Genomic DNA, 20319 nt, shown 5'->3' with positions numbered 1-20319 from the left:
GAAATGGCATTTTTCCTTCATTGTTTTTCTCTGTGGTGAGGTTGAGTCCAGAAGTTTCTTACAGGCAGGTTCTTAGATGTTCAATTTCCTCTTCCTCTCTTGTTTTGATGAAGAAAAGGAGAAAATGCAGCAGTCTCATGTCGTGTATAAGTTCACTTGCATCCAAGGGAACTGTGCAGCCCTTCAATCTGTAGCGGGACACAAGTCACCGCTCCTAGCACTCCGTTTTCTGTTAATTTTTCACTCTTCCGTTTTCACTCTCTCTACTGCACACGCTCTTGTCTTTCATCTCTTTTTCATCACTTTATACATTTCTCTTACTTGTCACATTCTGTGCACGCTCTTTGACACATGTATTACACATCTTCGCTACAAATCAACCTACATCTGCATGACGACAATGTTCTGCAGACACGACCATAATCAAACATTAAATATGGGGAAAGTATCTTTATAACCACAACCTAAACATATGTGGTGTAGGTGCAGGTGGGTACCTGGAGTGATAGCTACATCTCAATTGACCTGGTCATACTTGGCAACACCTGGCAAGCAGGATGTCACATGACATATATGTTATATACGAAGTTCTTTATATTCACTATTCATTGATGCAGAAGAAAAATAAAACATTATGTTCATATATATAAAATTACAGAGTAATTTGACATAATTTACAGACGCATAAAACTATCAGGGTGTTAAGGGTGTTAAGGGAGAGGTTGGTTTGGCAGGCGCGGCTACAGAGCACCTAGACTCCTAGAGGATTACATCTCACATGCACCAGGTCAAATTTGGCAGATCATAGCCATTGATGCAGGTTCATGTTTAAATGTACTGTAGTGTGACTTCTAAACCATGATATTAAAATCAGTTAACCATAGAGTATTTCCGGCTTAGAATAACTTGATCTTTAATTTCCTTGATGAAGTGGTATCTCGTGCGCCTATGAGGGGGACCCACTCTGGGTAACAGCCCCCAAATGCCACAACCAAATTCCCCGTTGTTAAGGGGCACCTAAAAATCTAAGGAAACCGGATCTAAAAACGAATAAAAAAGAGTAACAATCCTTACGGGACACCCTGTATTCATGCTGTGTATTGCTTTTCTTCCTCAGATCATCGGTATTGGTTGAATCTGGTCTTTTCAATTACTGGATAAAATACTCCCGCGCTAATTCTACTATCTGCTTAAAGAGGCCAAAGGTCATCACCGTCACAGCAGCGTTTTCATTTGAAAATGTTTCGGTAAGGCGTAATCTTCAGTGTGTGTGTGTGTGTGTGTGTGTGTGTGTGTGTGTGTGTGTGTGTGTGTGTGTGTGTGTGTGTGTGTGTGTGTGTGTGTGTGTGTGTGTGTGTGTGTGTGTGTGTGTGTGTGTGTGTGTGTGTGTGTGTGTGTGTTATTTGCAAAGAGTATTTTTGAGTGACCACCGTAATGTACTGCAGGAGATTAGGACAATAATTTGAGGGATTAGGGAAAAGTTGAATAAAGGTTTCTTAGGAAAAGGTTGAATAAAGAGAAACTTCCAGCAGGAAGGAAAGGTAGATGTTGACAGACAGAGTTGGTAGAGGCAAGATACAAATACGAAAGCAAAGTTTTGAGAAAAAGAGGAAGGATCCACCAGGTATATAAGATTTCCGACCGTTAATGCCAGTGAGGGCATGGAAAACATCATTACGAATAATTTTTATGAATAGGAGGCATGGAATGTATTAGAAGGATGGAGAAAAAAAAGAAGAAGAAAACCTGATTCATCCAAGGAAGAGTTTCCAGCAAATGACTGAAAGAAGAGTTTAACTTTCAAGGTAAATGTGATAGCTATCAGGTTGAAACAGAGGAGGGAAAGATGGCAAAGAATGGTTGAGAATTTTTTTGGCTAGGTGTTCGAGGGAGTTCGATTTAGAAAGAATTTGACATTTTCTAAAGATTCTTTAGCTAACTGGGGGACAGACATGTCATGATTTCAGGCAAAAATATAAAGGACACACAATTAATGTGATGGAAGGCACACATGTCGTTTTTGGGCTGCCTCAGTGTTCGGAAGGTTTAGGGTGAGAATGGAATGAGGAATGCATACTTCCATGACAGATACTATATAACCTCTGTTATGCTCTCAGCACACAGAGACGAATCTTTGACACGGAAGTAATAGCTCTTCCATGGAAAATAATAACTCCTCAGTTCCCTCGCAATTAGCAGAAGTAAAACGCCAGAGGCTCCTCTACTATGGGAGAACCTGAGCAAGAATTGGAGTGATAGGACAAGTATACGTACGAGGTCGTAATGGTAGGAGTCCAAAGGAGAAAACATAGTAACAACATAGGTAGAAAGATTAGAGGTTAGGAAATGGTCAAGAATGTTGGACTTGTCTTCAAGAAGGTATAAGGGAAACGTGACTCCTTGTCTCAAGGAAATGAGGTAAAGAAGTTTCCCTTTTTGAAATATACACCTACCCACAAATCGTCTCTGATTTTTTTTTTTTTTTTTTATGTAGGAGGGAGCTCGGAAAATTCAAGAGCGTGGGCACGAGAGCAGGTTAAGTTATTGCGCACATACGAGTAAACGCAATATCCGGCTTTGGATCGAAAATGAGCATAGAGAAAGTAGGAAGAAACATAAAAGGGGCTACTGTCAGTTGCCTCAGACACCTGAGTTTCAGTGAGGAAAAGAAGATGAGGTTTAGAAGAGGAGAGGTGGTGTTCTACAGAATGAAAATCAGATCTTAGACCGCGAATGTTGCAGAAGTTAATGAAGAAAAAGTTGAGGGGGTTGTCAAGACACTTAGGGTCGTCGACGGAAAGGCAGTCCGATCTGGGGACATTTATGGTCCCCTCCCCAGATAGGGACTCCGAGGCTGGTGTAGGAGTTGCCATGATGATTTTGAAATTTTCGAGTGAAGGGTGTGTGCGTTATTAGGTGCTTGTAGTTTTGTGTGGAGGAAGAGAGTTGTCTTTAGAGGGCAGGCTGTGACTGCCTCCTTGTGTTGTGAGACACAAAGGGAAACGTTCAGTGAGGTCACAGCTGGGTTTAATGATATGTTCACAACACCCCCTGAGCAGTGCTTTAGACCTCACTGGGAATAATTATCGTTTCGGCAGGTGTCTACTGCCTCCTCTTGTATACCTCGTCGTCATCGCCATGCTGGGTAATCTTAGATTTTCGCTTAGAAGCCATAACCAGTGAGTGATAAGTCTAGAAAAATGTTGACGTCTTTGATGAAATGGCCGCCTAGTGACTTGATCATCAAATATTTATCATATGCTGTCTGAAACTGACCTCGTACAATTTTCTTAGAAAGAGGATTCGAAAGCTTTTCACCTGGACCATGGAAGCTCCAGATTGGTGGAAGAAGCCGATAAAGCAAATTCGTGATGGAGAGTGACAGGTTGAAGTAAGGTTTAGGTATCGTTCATAAATTTCACTCATTACCTTCCCGCCAATAGTGGAGGGCTAATGCTAGATTTATAATGCGCCCAACACCCCAAGAAATAATGAGGAAAGTGTTCACTTCAGGAACTTCAGGAACACTATTGTTGATAGACTGAGAACAGTGATCGTCTACCACAGCACCAACACAACGGTCAAAAACGAAACTTGAAATATATTTACAGACAGGAGGATAGAAGATATAAGAGGGTAGTTTCGGAATCGAAGTTTTCTTCTATACTCTATCAAAAGCTTTTGATATGACTTAAGCCGTAGCGAAAGTCTCATCATGGCATGATTTTGGGCAGAAGTGCATGAAATTCAGGTGATAGAATTTTCAAGGATCTCTCTATCATGTATATGACAAGAAAAGGCTCTATTAAACCAAAGATTGAAAATGTTAGGTTAAAAGAATGAATAAAGAATGTACACCTTCATGCAAGACACTATTACATCTATAATGCGCTCAGCACATAAAAATGGATCTCTGACACGGAAGCAGTAGTGATTGGAAGGAAAATCAAAATAATACTCAGGTACTTCTTAGAAAACACAAAATGCTAGAGGCACCTTTACTTTGGGGAATCCTGAGGAGGGGTTGGAGCAATAGGATAAGATATATGAGATCTATCCAATCGGAGAAGATATCTATATCTATATATGTTCGTCTATCTATCTACAGTATCTATCTATCTGTCTATTTATTTATCTATGTATCTATATAATATATATATATATATATATATATATATATATATATATATATATATATATATATATATATATATATATATATATATATATATATATATATATATATATATATATATATATATATATATATATATATATATATATATATATAATTTTTTTTTTTTTATGTAAGAAAGTCATTTACCAAGGTAGAAGATAGCAAGATATGCCACATTGCGGGGATTAGATAGAGGCTGAAGATAGTCCGTTAGAGAAGAGGAATTGATAAGACTAAAAGCTTTTGATTTCAAGATGTCTAAAATGGCGTTATAAGTCACCTCTCACCAGCCACACATACATGTGAAGCATACTCCATACATGGACGGATAAGGATCATGTACAGAGCTAGAAGTTTGGGTTGGAGGGGGGGGGTCAAAGAAGGAAAAAAAAAAAACTGGCGGAGACGACTTAGAACGCTTAACTTCATAGAAGCTGTTTTAGTTATAAATGAAATGTGAAATTTCCAGTTTACCTTATAAATAAAAGATAGACAGAGGATGTTCAGTGTATGCAGAAGAGAGAGGCAGTTGGGTGTCATGGAAGAAGAGGGAATAGTTGTCTGGAAGGTTGTCTCGAGTAGATAGATGGAAGAATTGAGCTTTTGAGATATTGAACAATACTACGTTTGCTATGCCTCGCGTCAGGCGTTCACTAGTTTCACTGCGTGATCTGTTTAGTTCCTGAAGAGTTGGACGTCTATGAAAAGACATGGAAAAATGCAGGGTTGTATCATTGGGGTACGAGTGGATAAGACAAGAAGTTTGGTTTACAAGATTAGTGATGAATCATAGAAAGAGCGTGAGTGACAGGACAAAACCCTGAAGAACACCGCTGTTGATAAATTTAGGGGAAGAACAGTGACCGTCTACCATAACAGCAATAAAACGGTAAGAAAGGAAACCTAAGATGAAGTTACAGAGAAAAAGTTAAAAGCCATATTTGGGTAGTTGAGATATCAATACTTTCTTCCAAACTTTATCATGAGTTTTTGATATGTCTAAGACAACAGCAAAAGTTTCACTAGAATCCCTGAAAGGATGATCAAGACTCATAAAGAAAACCTAAAAAGATCACTTGTAGAGCAGCCTCGACGGAACCCATGCTGACGATCAATTACATATATAGATAGATATTTAACAATCTTTCTGTAGAAGATATATTAAAAAAAATATATATCTTTAGAGAAGAAGATTAAACATATAGGACGGCAGTTTGAAGGCCATCCTTTTGAGGAGCACACTAATGTTAGTTTCAGCAAGAAAGAAAGAAAGAAAGCAAATTTCAGCAAGAAAGGAAATGTAGATGTAAATAGACAAAGTTAGAAGACTTTGACTAGGCAAGGTGCAAGCACGGAGGTACTATTTCGGAGACCTCATTTTGTCCATAAACATTCCGTGGCGTTAAGGCCAGCACGGGGATGAAAAACATCATTGCGAAGGATCTTAACGGGTACCATGAAGTAGTCGGAGGGTGGAGGAGAGGAAGGAACAAGCCCTGAATAATCCAAGGTAGAGTTTTTAGAAAACGAATTGAGAGAAGAGTTCAGCTTTAGAAATTGTTGAGACGACAGAGGTGCAATCATCTTGAAATAAAGGAAGTAAAAAAAAAAAAAGTATAGGAGATGTATTGGCTAGGTGCCGGAAATCTCAACTGGAATTATACTAAAAGATTTTGACACTTTCTATTAATGATTTTTTTTTTTTTTTGGCTAGTTGAAGAAGACACTTGTCATAATTCCCGGCAAAAAATAAATAAATAAATAAATAAAAAAAAATATAAATATATATATATATATATATATATATATATATATATATATATATATATATATATATATATATATATATATATATATATATATATATATATATATATATATATATATATATATATATATATATATATATATATATATATATATATATATATATATATATATATATATATATATATATATATATATATATATATATATATATATATATATATATATATATATATATATATATATATATATATATATATATATATATATATATATATATATATATATATATATATATATATATATATAATATATATATATGTTACGGCCATTTTGGAAAATTGGTCGTTTTACAAAATTGCCGGTCATTATGCAAAAAGACCAAATTCGTGGTCACATTGCAAAATGACCTAAATTTCTCAACATTTTGCAAAACGACCAAGATTTTGGTCAGTTTACAAAATTATCGTTGGTCAGTTTGCAAAACGACCAAGATTTTGGTCAGTTTACAAAATTATCGTTGGTCAGTTTACAAAATGTCCATACAGCAAGCAGGCAGATGAAAAAAAAAGCGAGGGAATGATAAAACGTAGTGAACATAACTAATTTTATTGTGTGTCGACCTTGTTGGAGCAAGAGGCACTGCATTTGCATCTGCTGTTGCATAATACAGAGTTTTTTAAACACTTGCAGCGTCTGGTCATACATGACTTAGTGCAAGAGCATTTAGCGAATCCCTGACCTTGTCCCATTGATTCTGCAATTGCTACTTCCCGCAGACTTACTTCCCGCTCCTGTACAACATCATCAAGAGAAAGGAATTTTTCTAGACATGGAGTAAATTGGTTGCGAGTGTACACTTGTTTAAGCAGGCCGTGTTTTGTACCAAGCTTATATGTGCCATTGTCCAATGCCTGAAAAACAACTGCCTTCACATTAGGAAACTCTGCACGTCCGCGGTCAACTAATGGAACAGGAACCATCACAGTTTCCCCTACCTTGGCTGGTTGAAATCTCTTCACAGAATTATCGATCATTTTTTGGGCTTGTTTCTGTTGTTCTATGTTGGACTTCATTTGTTCAGTATGAATACTCTGACTCCGACTGCAGATGGAACAAAGCACAGACTCATCAGCATCGTTATTCCTCATAGAACACGGAGTATTAGAGTGACATGGGTTCACACACACATTGCACACATTTAAACCAAAATATCCCTTTGTCACATGCTTTTCCATTAATTTCATCACTTATCATTTCTATTTTCTACACAAGCTAACTAATCTATCTTACCTGCCCTTCGATGACGGCGCCTACACATACAAGAGTGAATGACAAACCAAAATGACCTAAATTTCTCAACATTTTGCAAAACGACCAAGATTTTGGTCAGTTTACAAAATTATCGTTGGTCAGTTTGCAACTCAACATTTTGCAAAACGACCAAGATTTTGGTCAGTTTACAAAATTATCGTTGGTCAGTTTGCAAAACGACCAACCAATGACAAACCAGTAAATGAACCAATATCATAAGAGATAATTTACAGGAGAGAGTGGCAGCGAGGCCAGCAGAGATTGAACGAAGATTAACAAGGGTGACATACTCATATGAGTTCAGGGGGAAATCCAGCTGTGCGATAAATGTGTGTGTGTGTGTGTGTGTGTGTGTGTGTGTGTGTGTGTGTGTGTGTGTGTGTGTGTGTGTGTGTGTGTGTGTGTGTGTGTGTGTTCAAAAAGAAGTGGTTCGAACTTTGTGTGTGTGTGTGTGTGTGTGTGTGTGTGTGTGTGTGTGTGAGATGATTAGCTGAACCTAAAATAAGGACAGTTAAGCATACTCATTGGTTATGTACTGCAACTGTAACGTTTTATCATTCCCTCGCTTTTTTTTCCATCTGGCTGCTTACTGTATGGAGATTTTGTAAACGGACCAACAAAAATACTGTTTATTTTGTAAACTGACCAAAATCTTGGTCGTTTTGCAAAATGTTGAGAAATTTAGGTCATTTTGCAATGTGACCACGAATTTGGTCTTTTTGCATAATGACCGGCAATTTTGTAAAACGACCAATTTTCCAAAATGGCCGTAACATATATATATATATATATATATATATATATATATATATATATATATATATATATATATATATATATATATATATATATATATATATATATATATATATATATATATATATATATATATATATATATATATATATATATATATATATATATATATATATATATATATATATATATATATATATATATATATATATATATATATATATATATATATATATATATATATATATATAAAGCACATGAGATTCAGGTGATGTAAGGCTCGAGTACCTTTTGCTCTTTTGTTGGTCACAAGCTGTATCAAACCAAGGTTTTGAGGGTTTAGGTCAAGAGAGAGAGTGAAGAATATACTCGTCCGTCCTAGACACTACAACCTGATATGTGCTCAGCACACAGAGACGGATCTCTGACACTAAAGTAGTAATCATTTCAAGAAAAATCAGTTTAATACATCCTCAGTCCCCCTCCAACCCCCAACCCAAAATTGGGTTGGGGGTTGGAGGGTTGGATCTCTCTCTCTCTCTGTCTCTCTCTCTCTCTCTCTCTCTCTCTCTCTCTCTCTCTCTCTCTCTCTCTCTCTCTCTCTCTCTCTCTCTCTCTCTCTCTCTCTCTCTCTCTCTCTCTCTCTCTCTCTCTCTCCCTCTCTTCTTGTCTGAACACTGTGATGTTCAGACGGATGCTCTAGCTGCTGGTCATGTTTATTTATTTATTTATTTTTTTTGTTTATGTAGGAGGGACACTGGCCAATGGCAACAAAAATCCAAAATTAAGAAAAAAAAAAAAAGCCCACTTAGATGCCAGTCCCAGAACAGGGTCCAAAACGGTTTTCAAACATTGAAGGAAAAGTGTCTTGAAACCTCCCTCTTGAAGAAATTCAAGTCATAGGAAGGTGAAAATACAGAAGCGGACAGGGAGTTCCAGAGTTTACTAAAGAAAGGGATGAATGATTGAAAATACTGGTTAACTCTTGCCTTAGAGTGGTGGAGAGAATAGAGGTGCAGCGAGGCCGCGGGAGGAGGGGAGGCATGCAGTTAGTAAGATCAGAAGAGCAGTTAGCATGAAAATAACGGCAGAAGGTAGCTAGAGATGCAACATTGTGGCGATGAAAGAGCGGCTGAAGACCGTCAGTTAGAGGAGAGGATTTGATGAGACGAAAAGCTTTTGATTCCACCCTATCTAGAAAAGAGGTATAAGTGGAACCTCCCCGAACATGTGAAGCATACTTCATACATAGACGGATAAGACCCTTGTACATAGCAGCTGGAGGTGTGAGAAAAAACTGGCGGAGACGTCTCAGAACGCCTAACTTCATAGAAACTGTTTTAAATAGATTTAAACTGTGAAGTTTCCAGTTTAGATTATAAGCAAAGGACAGACCAAGAATGCGCAGTGTAGAAGAGGGGGACAGTTGAGTGTCATTGAAAAAGAGGGGATAGTTGTCTACAATGTTGTGTTTAGTTGATAGATGGAGAAATTGAATTTTTGAGGCATTGCTCTGCCCTAATTAAAAATTTTCGAGAGATCAGAAATCAGGCGTTCTGTGGCTTCCCTGCGCGAAATGCTTATTTCCTGAAGGGTTGGACATCTATGAAAAAACGTGCAAGGAGGTATCATCAGGAGGAAAAAGTGCAGGGAGGTATCATCAGCATAGGAGTGGATAGGACCAGAAGTTTAGTTTAAAAGGTCATTGATGAAAAATAAGGAGAGAATGAGCGACAGGAAATAACCCTGAAGAAGACCACTGTTAATAGATTTAGGAGAAGAAAAGTGACCGTCTACCGCAACAGCAATAGAACAGTCAGAATGGAAACTTGAGATGAAGCTACAGAGAGAGCGATAAAAGCCGTAGGAGGGTAGTTTGGAAATAAAAGGTTTGTGCTAGACTATCAGAAGCTTTCGATATGTCCAAGGAATTAGCAAAAGTTTCACCAAAATCTATAAAATGAAGATGACCAAGACTCAGTAAGGAAAGCCAGAAGATCACCAGTACAGCGGCCTTGACGGAACCCATACTGGCGATCAGATAGAAGGTTGTGAAGTGGTAGATGTTTTATAATTTTTCTGTTGAAGATAGATTCAAAAACTTTAGATAGGAAATTAAAGCAATAGGACGGTAGTTTGAATTATTAGAACGGTCACTCTTTTTAGGAACAGGCCGAATGTAGGCAAACTTCCAGCAAGAAGGAAAGGCAGATGTTGACTGACAGAGTTGAACTAGGCAACGAGACATAGTTTCGGAGAACAATAGAAAGGGCCCCATCAGGTCCATCAACCTTCCGAATGTTAAGGCCAGCGAGGACATGGAAAACAGCATTGCGAAGTAACACGAAGTAGTCAGAGGGTCGAGGAGAGGGAGGAACAAGCCCTAAATCGTCGAAGGTAGAGTTTTTATCAAAGGTTTGAGCGTAGAGTTCAGATGTGATAGGAGTTGTGCTACCTGGTTGAAATAAAGGATGGAAAAAAAGAGGAAGCAAAGTACCCTTTGTGGGAAGGTTTAGGTCGAGAAAAAGAGTGAGGAATGTACGCCTCCATGCCAAACACTATCACCTCTGTTATGCACTCGGCACACAGAGACCGGGCTCTTGTACGGAAGCAGTAGTCATTCCAAAGAAAATCAACAAAATGCCTACTCGGTTTCCCCGAACTAGCAGAGGCAAAACGCCAGAGGCATCTTCGCTTCTCCGAATCCTGAGTAGGGATTGGAGCGATAGAACAAGATACAGATACGAGATTGTGATCGGGGGAGCCCAGTGGAGAAGGGAGGATGACAGGTTAGAATAAGGTTAAGAATGTTAGGCCTATCTCCAAGACAGTGAGGAATATGAGAAGAGTGTTGCACCAATTGCTGTTGATCGTGGAGGATAGAAAAGTTGAAGACTGTTTCACCAGAATGGTCATTGGAGGGACAGGAAAGCCAAAGCTGGTGGTGAACATTGAAGGCTCCGAAAATGGAAATCTCCGGAAAAGGGATGAGTGTCAAAATGTGCTACACTTTGGAAGTTAAGTAGTCAAAGAATTTCTTATAGTCAGAGGAGCTAGGTGAGAGGTATACAGCACAAATAAATTTAGTTTGAGAGTGACTCTGTAGTAGTAGCCAGATGGTGGAGAACTCGGAAGATTCAAGACCGTGGCCACAAGAGCAGGTTAAGTCGTTGCGCGCATAAACGCAATATCCAGCTTTGTATTGAAAATGAGGATAGAGAAAGTAGGAGGGAACAAAAAAGGGGCCACTGTCAGTTGCCTCAGACACCTGTGTTTCAGTGAGGAAAAGAAGAAGAGGTTTATAAGAGGAGAGGTGGTGTTCTAGATTGAAAATTAAATCTAAGACCGCGAATGTTGTTTCGCTCCTACTGCTGTTTGTCTTGGAGGGTCCACTGTTTTACGTCAAAGCAATGGGTCCTGGCTTACTCGGGCCCGGCCACTCTTTTCATGGTCGTAGATCTACGGATGAACAATGACGAAGACGAGGGCATGGGAATTGCAGTGACCGCCGGCTCTGTTATAGGGCAGTTACCTTCTCTGGTGGCTCGTTACTCCCGTCCACATCCACTTGCTATTTGTTATCCTCTGACTGCCTCCTCCTGCAAGCATTCCAAGATTGATGTGGACTCTTGTGAAGAAGACTTGAACCCTGACTCGAAGTCTTCTCGTGTCGGTTAGGGCGTTGATTTCTATATGGATTTTGTGGAGCGGGATGACGGTGACTTCTTGCCCCCTGTTGCTACCCCGTCCACCCCTCCCAGTGCCTTGCCTGCTACTGCCTCGCTTACTCGGCCGGTTTTCCTCTCCTGCTTTCGTGCCATGGCTGGATTATGTCAAGCTTATGTTTGAGAGTAAACCAGGATTGATATTAAGAAAGGCGACTTTATCAACAGGATCTGACTCCTGATAACCTACGCAGATACCAGTCTTCTAGGGATGCACTGGTGGCTCTTGAAGGGAGTGTGAGGACGGACTCGTGGCAGATATTCACTGACAACATTAATCAAGGAAATAGTGTGGGCACCATATAGCGGGTTATTAATCGAGTGGCATGGAGGAAGCCTGCCAGCGCTCAACATCACAATCCGGGGGTTTGCTTAAGAGCCTCTTTATGCCTGGTCTGAACATTCCACTGTGAGTAGTCTCCCTCTTCACATCCAGTAAGCTTTCTCCGTTCAGGCCGGTCGTGCTCTCTGTTTGATGGCAGCGCTGTTGGAGGTGGATGACGAGGATGTTGTGTCTATAACTGCGTCGTCCTTCGGCTTAGGGGTAAGGCCACTACACAGAGGGATTATGAGGTCACATATTCTGTTTTCAGCTTGCTTCTTCAGGTTCCTTCTCCTTTGATTTTATAATTTATGCCTTTTCCAGGGATATATGCCCCCAGCCTGGACTTCTAGTATTATTTTCCCTATTCCCAAACCTGATACAGACAAATTTCGATCAGTTTCTCTTACGTCTTGTGTTTGCATGGATATGGAGCACATCCTTCTCTCCCGTTTCCTTTTCCGGGTGGATGCTGAGCTCTCCCCTAGTCTGTTTGGCTTTCTGCCATATCGGGGATGGCCTCACTGCCTTGTTGAGCTTTATTCTCGCCTTTCGTTCAGCAGTGTAGTTGCCTTCATCGATCTGAAGGGTGCGTTCGATGTTGCCAACAGGATTTTTTTTTTTAATCAACTAGTAAAATTACGAATTAAGAGTATCATTTGATGTGGATCCGCCGATACATTCGTGATAAGTCTTCCCGAATTTTCTATCACTGTGCTTACAGTTACTCTAAAACAGGGGTTCTTAACCGGGGATATCCATACCCCTTGGGGGTATGGGAACCAAAGGCCGGGGGTCCGGGACTCGATTTCTGGGTACTGGTAGTTTATTAATACTTTATTAATTTATTTTATTTTGCTTTCAGTAAAAAAAAAATAATAAAATTATCAATGGTTATGTTTTTATGTAGTCGAGAAACTAAAAACTTGCACATTTATGTTCTGTTCTTTTTTTTTTTACTGTATAATAAAACGGAACTATTAACTTTATTAATTTTGCTTTCAGTAAAAAAATAATAAAATTATCAATAGTTATGTTTTTTTTCCTAGTAATCCATATCTAAAGTACAGTAAATTCAAGCGATTGAAATACTCGTATCTGGAAGACATACTGGCAAATAATAGGATTGGTGATAATTATTTGAACAGTCAAGTGAAGGGGGTATGGGACCATATTCGACAATCCATTGGGGGTATGGAACCATCAAAAGGTTAAGAACCCCTGCTCTAAAAGCTTTGCTTTAAGGACTCCTCAAGGGGCGTGCTCGGTCCCTTTCTCTTCAATGTCTGCATGTATCACTTGCTCTCACTCCTATCTGAAATTCCTGGTATAACGATTACCTGTCATTCAGATGACATATGTGTTCATTCTACCACTCCGGGTACCCTCCAAGCATGCCTTCACATCTTCCATCTTTCTGTTACAGCTTGTGGATTCATCAACTTTTCTGCTCCACAGCGGCAGCTAGCACATGAAACAATTGCTACTGTGTCTTCCTCCTCCCTTGTGCCTTGACTCCTCTACACCGATGGATCCTTACAATCTGATGGGTGAGCAGGATGTGCCGTCTTCTCACCCGATACGATACTCCTCCTGGAGGTTGAGTTGGGAGGAGGCTATCGTCCTTCTCCAGCTCCACCTTTTGTGAGCTGTGTTCAATCTTGGAAGCGGTCAGTCTTATGTGTCAGCGTGGTGTTACTGGAGAGGTTATATGTGATTCTCAGTCTGCACTCCAGACCCTTTGCAGTACTCGCTCTGCGCTCTCTACGATGGTTAACCATATCTGAAGTTAACTGGCCTTGGGTCATAACCGTTCTCTGACTGTCAAGTTTGTATGGATTCATTCTCATATTGGTCTTTCTCACAGTGACAGAGTTGACTGCCTCGCCAAAGAACCATGCAGCACCTGTCGTGGCACATTCGTTCTGCTGCATTTTGTCCAACATTCGCACTGATGCCGCCAACTCTATTAACCACTCTAGAAACCGTCAGAGGACGACGGTTTCCGTTATCAACGCTACAAGTATCGTGGCCTTGGTGTCATTGTCTGGAGGCATAATGTGGTGTCCGCCAGGCTTCGTCTCGGCTACAGGCCTGTATGACAAATTGCTGAACAAAACTATGTCCCGCACTTCTCCTCATATAATCTGTGTGGCAGACCTAAGGGCAACTCTCTGAACCACTACCATCTCCACTATCCGGAAGTTGATGATCTGTTGCCCTGCGGGATCTTTCTTCTCGACGTTTCTTTTCATTTCTTAACTGCAGACTATCTGGACGTCGTCCTTGCTCCCTGTCCACGCTTTAGTGTCTATTAGTTTTAATTATTAGTAAATCCTTTAGTTTAACCTATAGTTTATCTTCATGTTTTGATTGTGATAAAATGTTTCAGTGCGCAATAAATTAACTCTCTCTCTCTCTCTCTCTCTCTCTCTCTCTCTCTCTCTCTCTCTCTCTCTCTCTCTCTCTCTCTCTCTCTTTTTGTCATTTTCGCTTCATCCTTTCTCAATTTTTCTCATTCTCGAATACGTAATTCCGTTTTCATTCTCAATCAGCCTCATTTTATTTACCAGTCCTTAGGATTATTCTTACTTTCACATAGAGAGAGAGAGAGAGAGAGAGAGAGAGAGAGAGAGAGAGAGAGAGAGAGAGAGAGAGAGAGAGAGAGAGAGAGAGACTCTGACTTATATGGGATTTACTGTATGTATACGCGTGATGCCGACATTAAGAAAATGTGACCTGTTGAGGATAAATTATAAAAAAAAAAAAAATTTAGAGAGGCAGGAAATAAAAGCAACATGACGGTAGTTTGAGGGATTAGAACGGTCACCCTTTTAAGAAACAGGCTGAATTGAGATTTCCGGTAAGAAGGAAAGGTAAATATTGACAGACAGAGTTGAAAGAGTTTGACTAGGCAAGATGCAAGCACGGAGGAGCAGTTTCGAAGAACAATGAGAGGTACCCCATCAGGTCCATAAACCTTTTGAGGGTTTAGGTCAGTGGGGGCATGGAAAACACATTGCGAAGAATTTTAATACGTTTTCATACACACACACACACACACACACACACACACACACATATATACACACACATTTATATATATATATATATATATATATATATATATATATATATATATATATATATATATATATATATATATATATATATATATATATATATATATATATATATATATATATATATATATATATATATATATATATATATATCACATACATTTTTTTTGTATGTGACTTACAAGAACCTTTGCTGTTGGAAGTGAGCCACGGATAAAGAGGGATCAAAGGTCTCCGGAAGATATAATATCGTCCTAAAGGTGAATGGAATTCTTACCGCCTTCACAAATTTATATAACAGGCTATATCGTTTAGGTTTGTTCTTACTGTGCTACCTGAATTCTATTTGGTTTCTGCAAAATAAAGTTTCACTAATGGTCAAGAAGTCACCTGGCTTTAACACTGAGCAGGCGTGGTCAATAAAATTTTCAAAAACATCCCCCATTGCACCAAACCGGTCATGTAGCCATCTTTGAAGTCTGGTATCAACGTTGTGAAAAACAGACATTATTGCACCAAATACAGGATGCCCAAGCTCTTCCCTGTTTTATATTTGTTTCGGCCTTATAAACCACGTACATTAAAAAAAAAATCAATCAATCAATCAATGTGGTCTGTTACTCTGATGTGCGAAGGGAGTTTTTCATTATTTGAAGGCCTCTGAGAAATTTCTGCAATTATACCTTCAATTTTCTGATTAGTATGGTGCACAATATTGGAAATCATATCAGATGTTATGAACAAGTCCCATGTCATTTCTTCTGATTTTACTGACCTCGTGTCTCTAAACAACTGGTTAATGAATTAACTAACCTGATTCTTACTAAAATCTTGCTATTTCATAGTAACTATGAAGTTGTTCAGATGAAAGTAAATATGATAATTATGTATTACCAGGAGAGCCACGGGAATATAAAATCTCAGACGTCCAGAAATCCATAATAACATGGGGCCAATAGTAGGGAAGTTAGACCAACTGTGAACATTTCCAGTGTTGTACAATGTTTGATAGGAGATGCGAAGTCAGTAAATTCAAAAGAAATGCCATGGAACTTCTTCATAACATCTGATATGATTTACAATATTGTGCACCATACTAATCAGAAATTTTAAGATATAATTGCTAACGTTTTACTATTTCTCCGTAGGAGACACTCTTCATGATTCATGTAACTGTCTAGTTCCTCGTCACTTTCAAATTTCATGGCAAGACAAGCTTCATCACCTATCACATTTGCCAAGTCTTCGTCAGGTTCTTCTATAAAGTCAAGGGCTGTGTCTGTTGAGTTCATTTGTAAGCACTAAGCAATCATACACCCAGTAAGTACACCCAGTCACATAACCTGAAGAGCACTCATCTGCACGCTACAATACACATTTACGAAAAGGTTTTTATTTCATGGAGGATAGCTAGATAGTCCCGTCGGCACACCCCCACCCCAAAACAGTGACGTCAGAGTGGCTAACTCCTGATAGGCTGCGACCTCGCTCTCTCTCTCTCTCTCTCTCTCTCTCTCTCTCTCTCTCTCTCTCTCTCTCTCTCTCTCTCTCTCTCTCTCTCTCTCTCTCTCTCTCTCTCTCTCTCCTTTATTTTCTATTTTCATGAGTAGGATGCATACAGAACTTTGTTGATGAACTTGTCAATCATGACCTTGAACTCTTTGTCCAGTAAAACGATGTGGGTGCCCATGTGGGTAGGGATGGCCGGGTAGGTTGTGGAGATGAGGGTGGAAATCCCTTACCATGGCAACTCCTTCCTGAAATCGCTTCCATTGTAGCCACTCTTTCACCCAACCTCTCGTATCATCGTAACAGACAATAGTGGGATTGCCATGTCTCAGAGCGAGAGAGAGAGAGAGAGAGAGAGAGAGAGAGAGAGAGAGAGAGAGAGAGAGAGAGAGAGAGAGAGAGAGAGAGAGAGAGAGAGAGAGAGAGAGAGAGAGAGAGAGAGAGAGAGAGAGAGAGAGAGAGAGAGAGAGAGAGAGAGAGAGAGAGAGAGAGAGAGAGAGAGAGAGAGAGAGAGAGAGAGAGAGAGAGAGAGAGAGAGAGAGAGAGAGAGAGAGAACCTTACCACCTTTCGAAAATATTAAGCCTTCCTTCTCTGAAATGATCCATATAACCGCTTTGCATATAGGTTGAAATTAGCGTGATTTTTTGGTAGAGTTTTTAATTTTACGTATCGTGTCATCGTGAGATTGAACCGAGCTACTGAATTTACCACTCTCATTGTGTCTTTATATTTTTATCATGAAATAATGCAGGAGAGAAAGTGGAACACGTCCATAAACACTGACCACACTGCCTGATTGTGCGACACACACACAAAAAAATAAATAAATAAATAAAATATATATATATATATATATATATATATATATATATATATATATATATATATATATATATATATATATATATATATATATATATATATATATATATATATATATATATATATATATATATATATATATATATATATATATATATATATATATATATATATATATATATATATATATATATATATATATATATATATATATATATATATATATATATCCTATCTGATTTTTCCCAAATAAAACAAAATTCTAAACAAGAGAGTTTTAGGGAATTATTCATATTATATCAATGAAAATTTGATAAGGGATGATCGTGTAAGAAAAAAAAATCTGCAAAATAATCAGTCTAATATATATATATATATATATATATATATATATATATATATATATATATATATATATATATATATATATATATATATATATATATATATATATATATATATATATATATATATATATATATATATATATATATATATATATATATATATATATATATATATATATATATATATATATATATATATATATATATATATATATATATATATATATATATATATATATATATATATATATATATATATATATATATATATATATATATATATATATATATATATATATATATATATATATATATATATATATATATATATATATATATATATATATATATATATATATATATATATATATATATTAGACTGATTATTTTGCAGATTTTTTTTTCTTACACGATCATCCCTTATCAAATTTTCATTGATATAATATGAATAATTCCCTAAAACTCTCTTGTTTAGAATTTTGTTTTATTTGGGAAAAATCAGATAGGATGGGTCGTTTTCGACCCATGCCGGAGAGTATAGCATAAAAAGGATAAGTGAGTAATTACGAGCCGTACACCCTTGCCCCTCCAAGTAACACAGAAGTCTCCATAGTAGTTTACCAGGGGGTGCAGTTAATCATAACAGATTTCATATCCAAGGACGTGACTCCTCGGCTGCGTGCGTGTGCGGACTGAGTACAGTGAAAGGGGTGTTGGTACTCGTCTGTATTCATTTTATTGCGTTAAATACTACTGCGATCAGGGAGGGATCCTCAACGCCCTTTTTGACGTAGAGGATTCTTTTCAACTACATTGCGGTAATTTATCTCTCTCTCTCCCTTTTAACGGGGAGAGTTATTATATTAATGTGCAGGGAGGAAATCTTGGAAGTGGGCGATCAGTTTTAGAGGGCAGTTTTCACCCGTAATTGTTGTTGTCACTCGTTGAAACTGTCTCCTCCGAGACGTGTTGTCGATCTTTCCTTAGCTTTGGAAGTTAAATGTTGTCTGTGGGTGGGTAAACCAGACTGGCGATCTCATTTGTTTAACCTGGTGTTAGATCCGATGATAAAAAAAATGGTGCACAAGTCAAAAGTGGACCTTGTAACCCACATTAAGGCCTGCACTAAGTCACGTAGCAGGTGACTTGTGGTGCTAGTCCATATGAGGAAGGTGAGAGAAAGGCAGGAATTTATGGTCATAGTAATAATAATAATATTATGTATATATATATATATATATATATATATATATATATATATATATATATATATATATATATATATATATATATATATATATATATATATATATATATATATATATATATATATATATATATATATATATATATATATATAATTTATATTTATTATTTAGTGATTTTGAAAATAAATACACAATTTTGAAGTATGTGTTTAATTTTTTTCAGGGAATGTTTTCAGTGCTAGCAACAGGATTTAGCACCAGCTGCCTCTTCCTTCTTTTAGAATTGTTTACTGCCCGTATGATTATGGAAAGGATAACTTTTTAGAGTATTCTATATTTTGAAAGTTGGTGTCTGAATTGTCGACTTCTTTTAAAACCAAATCCGTTTAAATTGCAAGAAAAAAATATAGGTATTTACTTCATATTTATTTCATGAACTGATTTTTATAAGCATGTTATCACCTTTTCCTTTAGTCTCATACAAGATCCTCTTAAGTTCATCACTGAAGAAGCACACACACACATACAGACACACATACACAGCTAGTTCATTGACACAGGAAAACCAAAAGTGACATATTAACAAAATACATCACTAAATAATACCCAATACAGACTATATAATACATAATATAAAATACATAATAAAATGTATAATATAAAGTAAGAAAGTACATGCTATTTCCTTTCGAAACAATGAACTTTACAATATTTATAATAGAGGATAATTAATATAAATGATCTAAGAATGAATATTAAGGATTTCCTGTACATAATCAAATAAATCACATAAATATGTGTCATCTTTCATTATCCTCCTAATATATGTGAAAGATAAGGTGGTGAACATTGCATGGCAGTAAGCAGAGAGTGGACAGTCTACAAATGTTTTTTTTTTTTTTTTCAGTATGTATTTGTTGATTGTCACAGTGACATACACACGTTGGTCAGCAGATGTCCGGCTGCACCTCCACATGAGTCTTAATCTAGTAAAATACTTGGATGAATCGATTGGTTCGATACACTTAGTGCACAGTCATGGACGGGTTCAGGTCAATGACGTGTTGTGAACTCTGTCGCACCTGCCGCTCTTTCCCGGCCATGGCTTACACACTATCTATCCAGTGGATCCACATTTAAGCCCCACTCAGGTGATCTTTCTATGAAATGAGAGCCCGCTGTGTTTGATAACCTAAAAAGGTCATACACAAAGTGGTAATATTGGTTTATGTTTATGTGAGCATGTTTTCTTTTGTTGAAATTAAACCTTTTATTTTCAATAAAATGT

The sequence above is a fragment of the Scylla paramamosain genome, chromosome 19 (genome assembly GCF_035594125.1).
Source record: "Scylla paramamosain isolate STU-SP2022 chromosome 19, ASM3559412v1, whole genome shotgun sequence".
Taxonomy (NCBI): Eukaryota; Metazoa; Arthropoda; class Malacostraca; order Decapoda; family Portunidae; genus Scylla; species Scylla paramamosain.
This window is presented reverse-complemented; position numbering follows the sequence as displayed.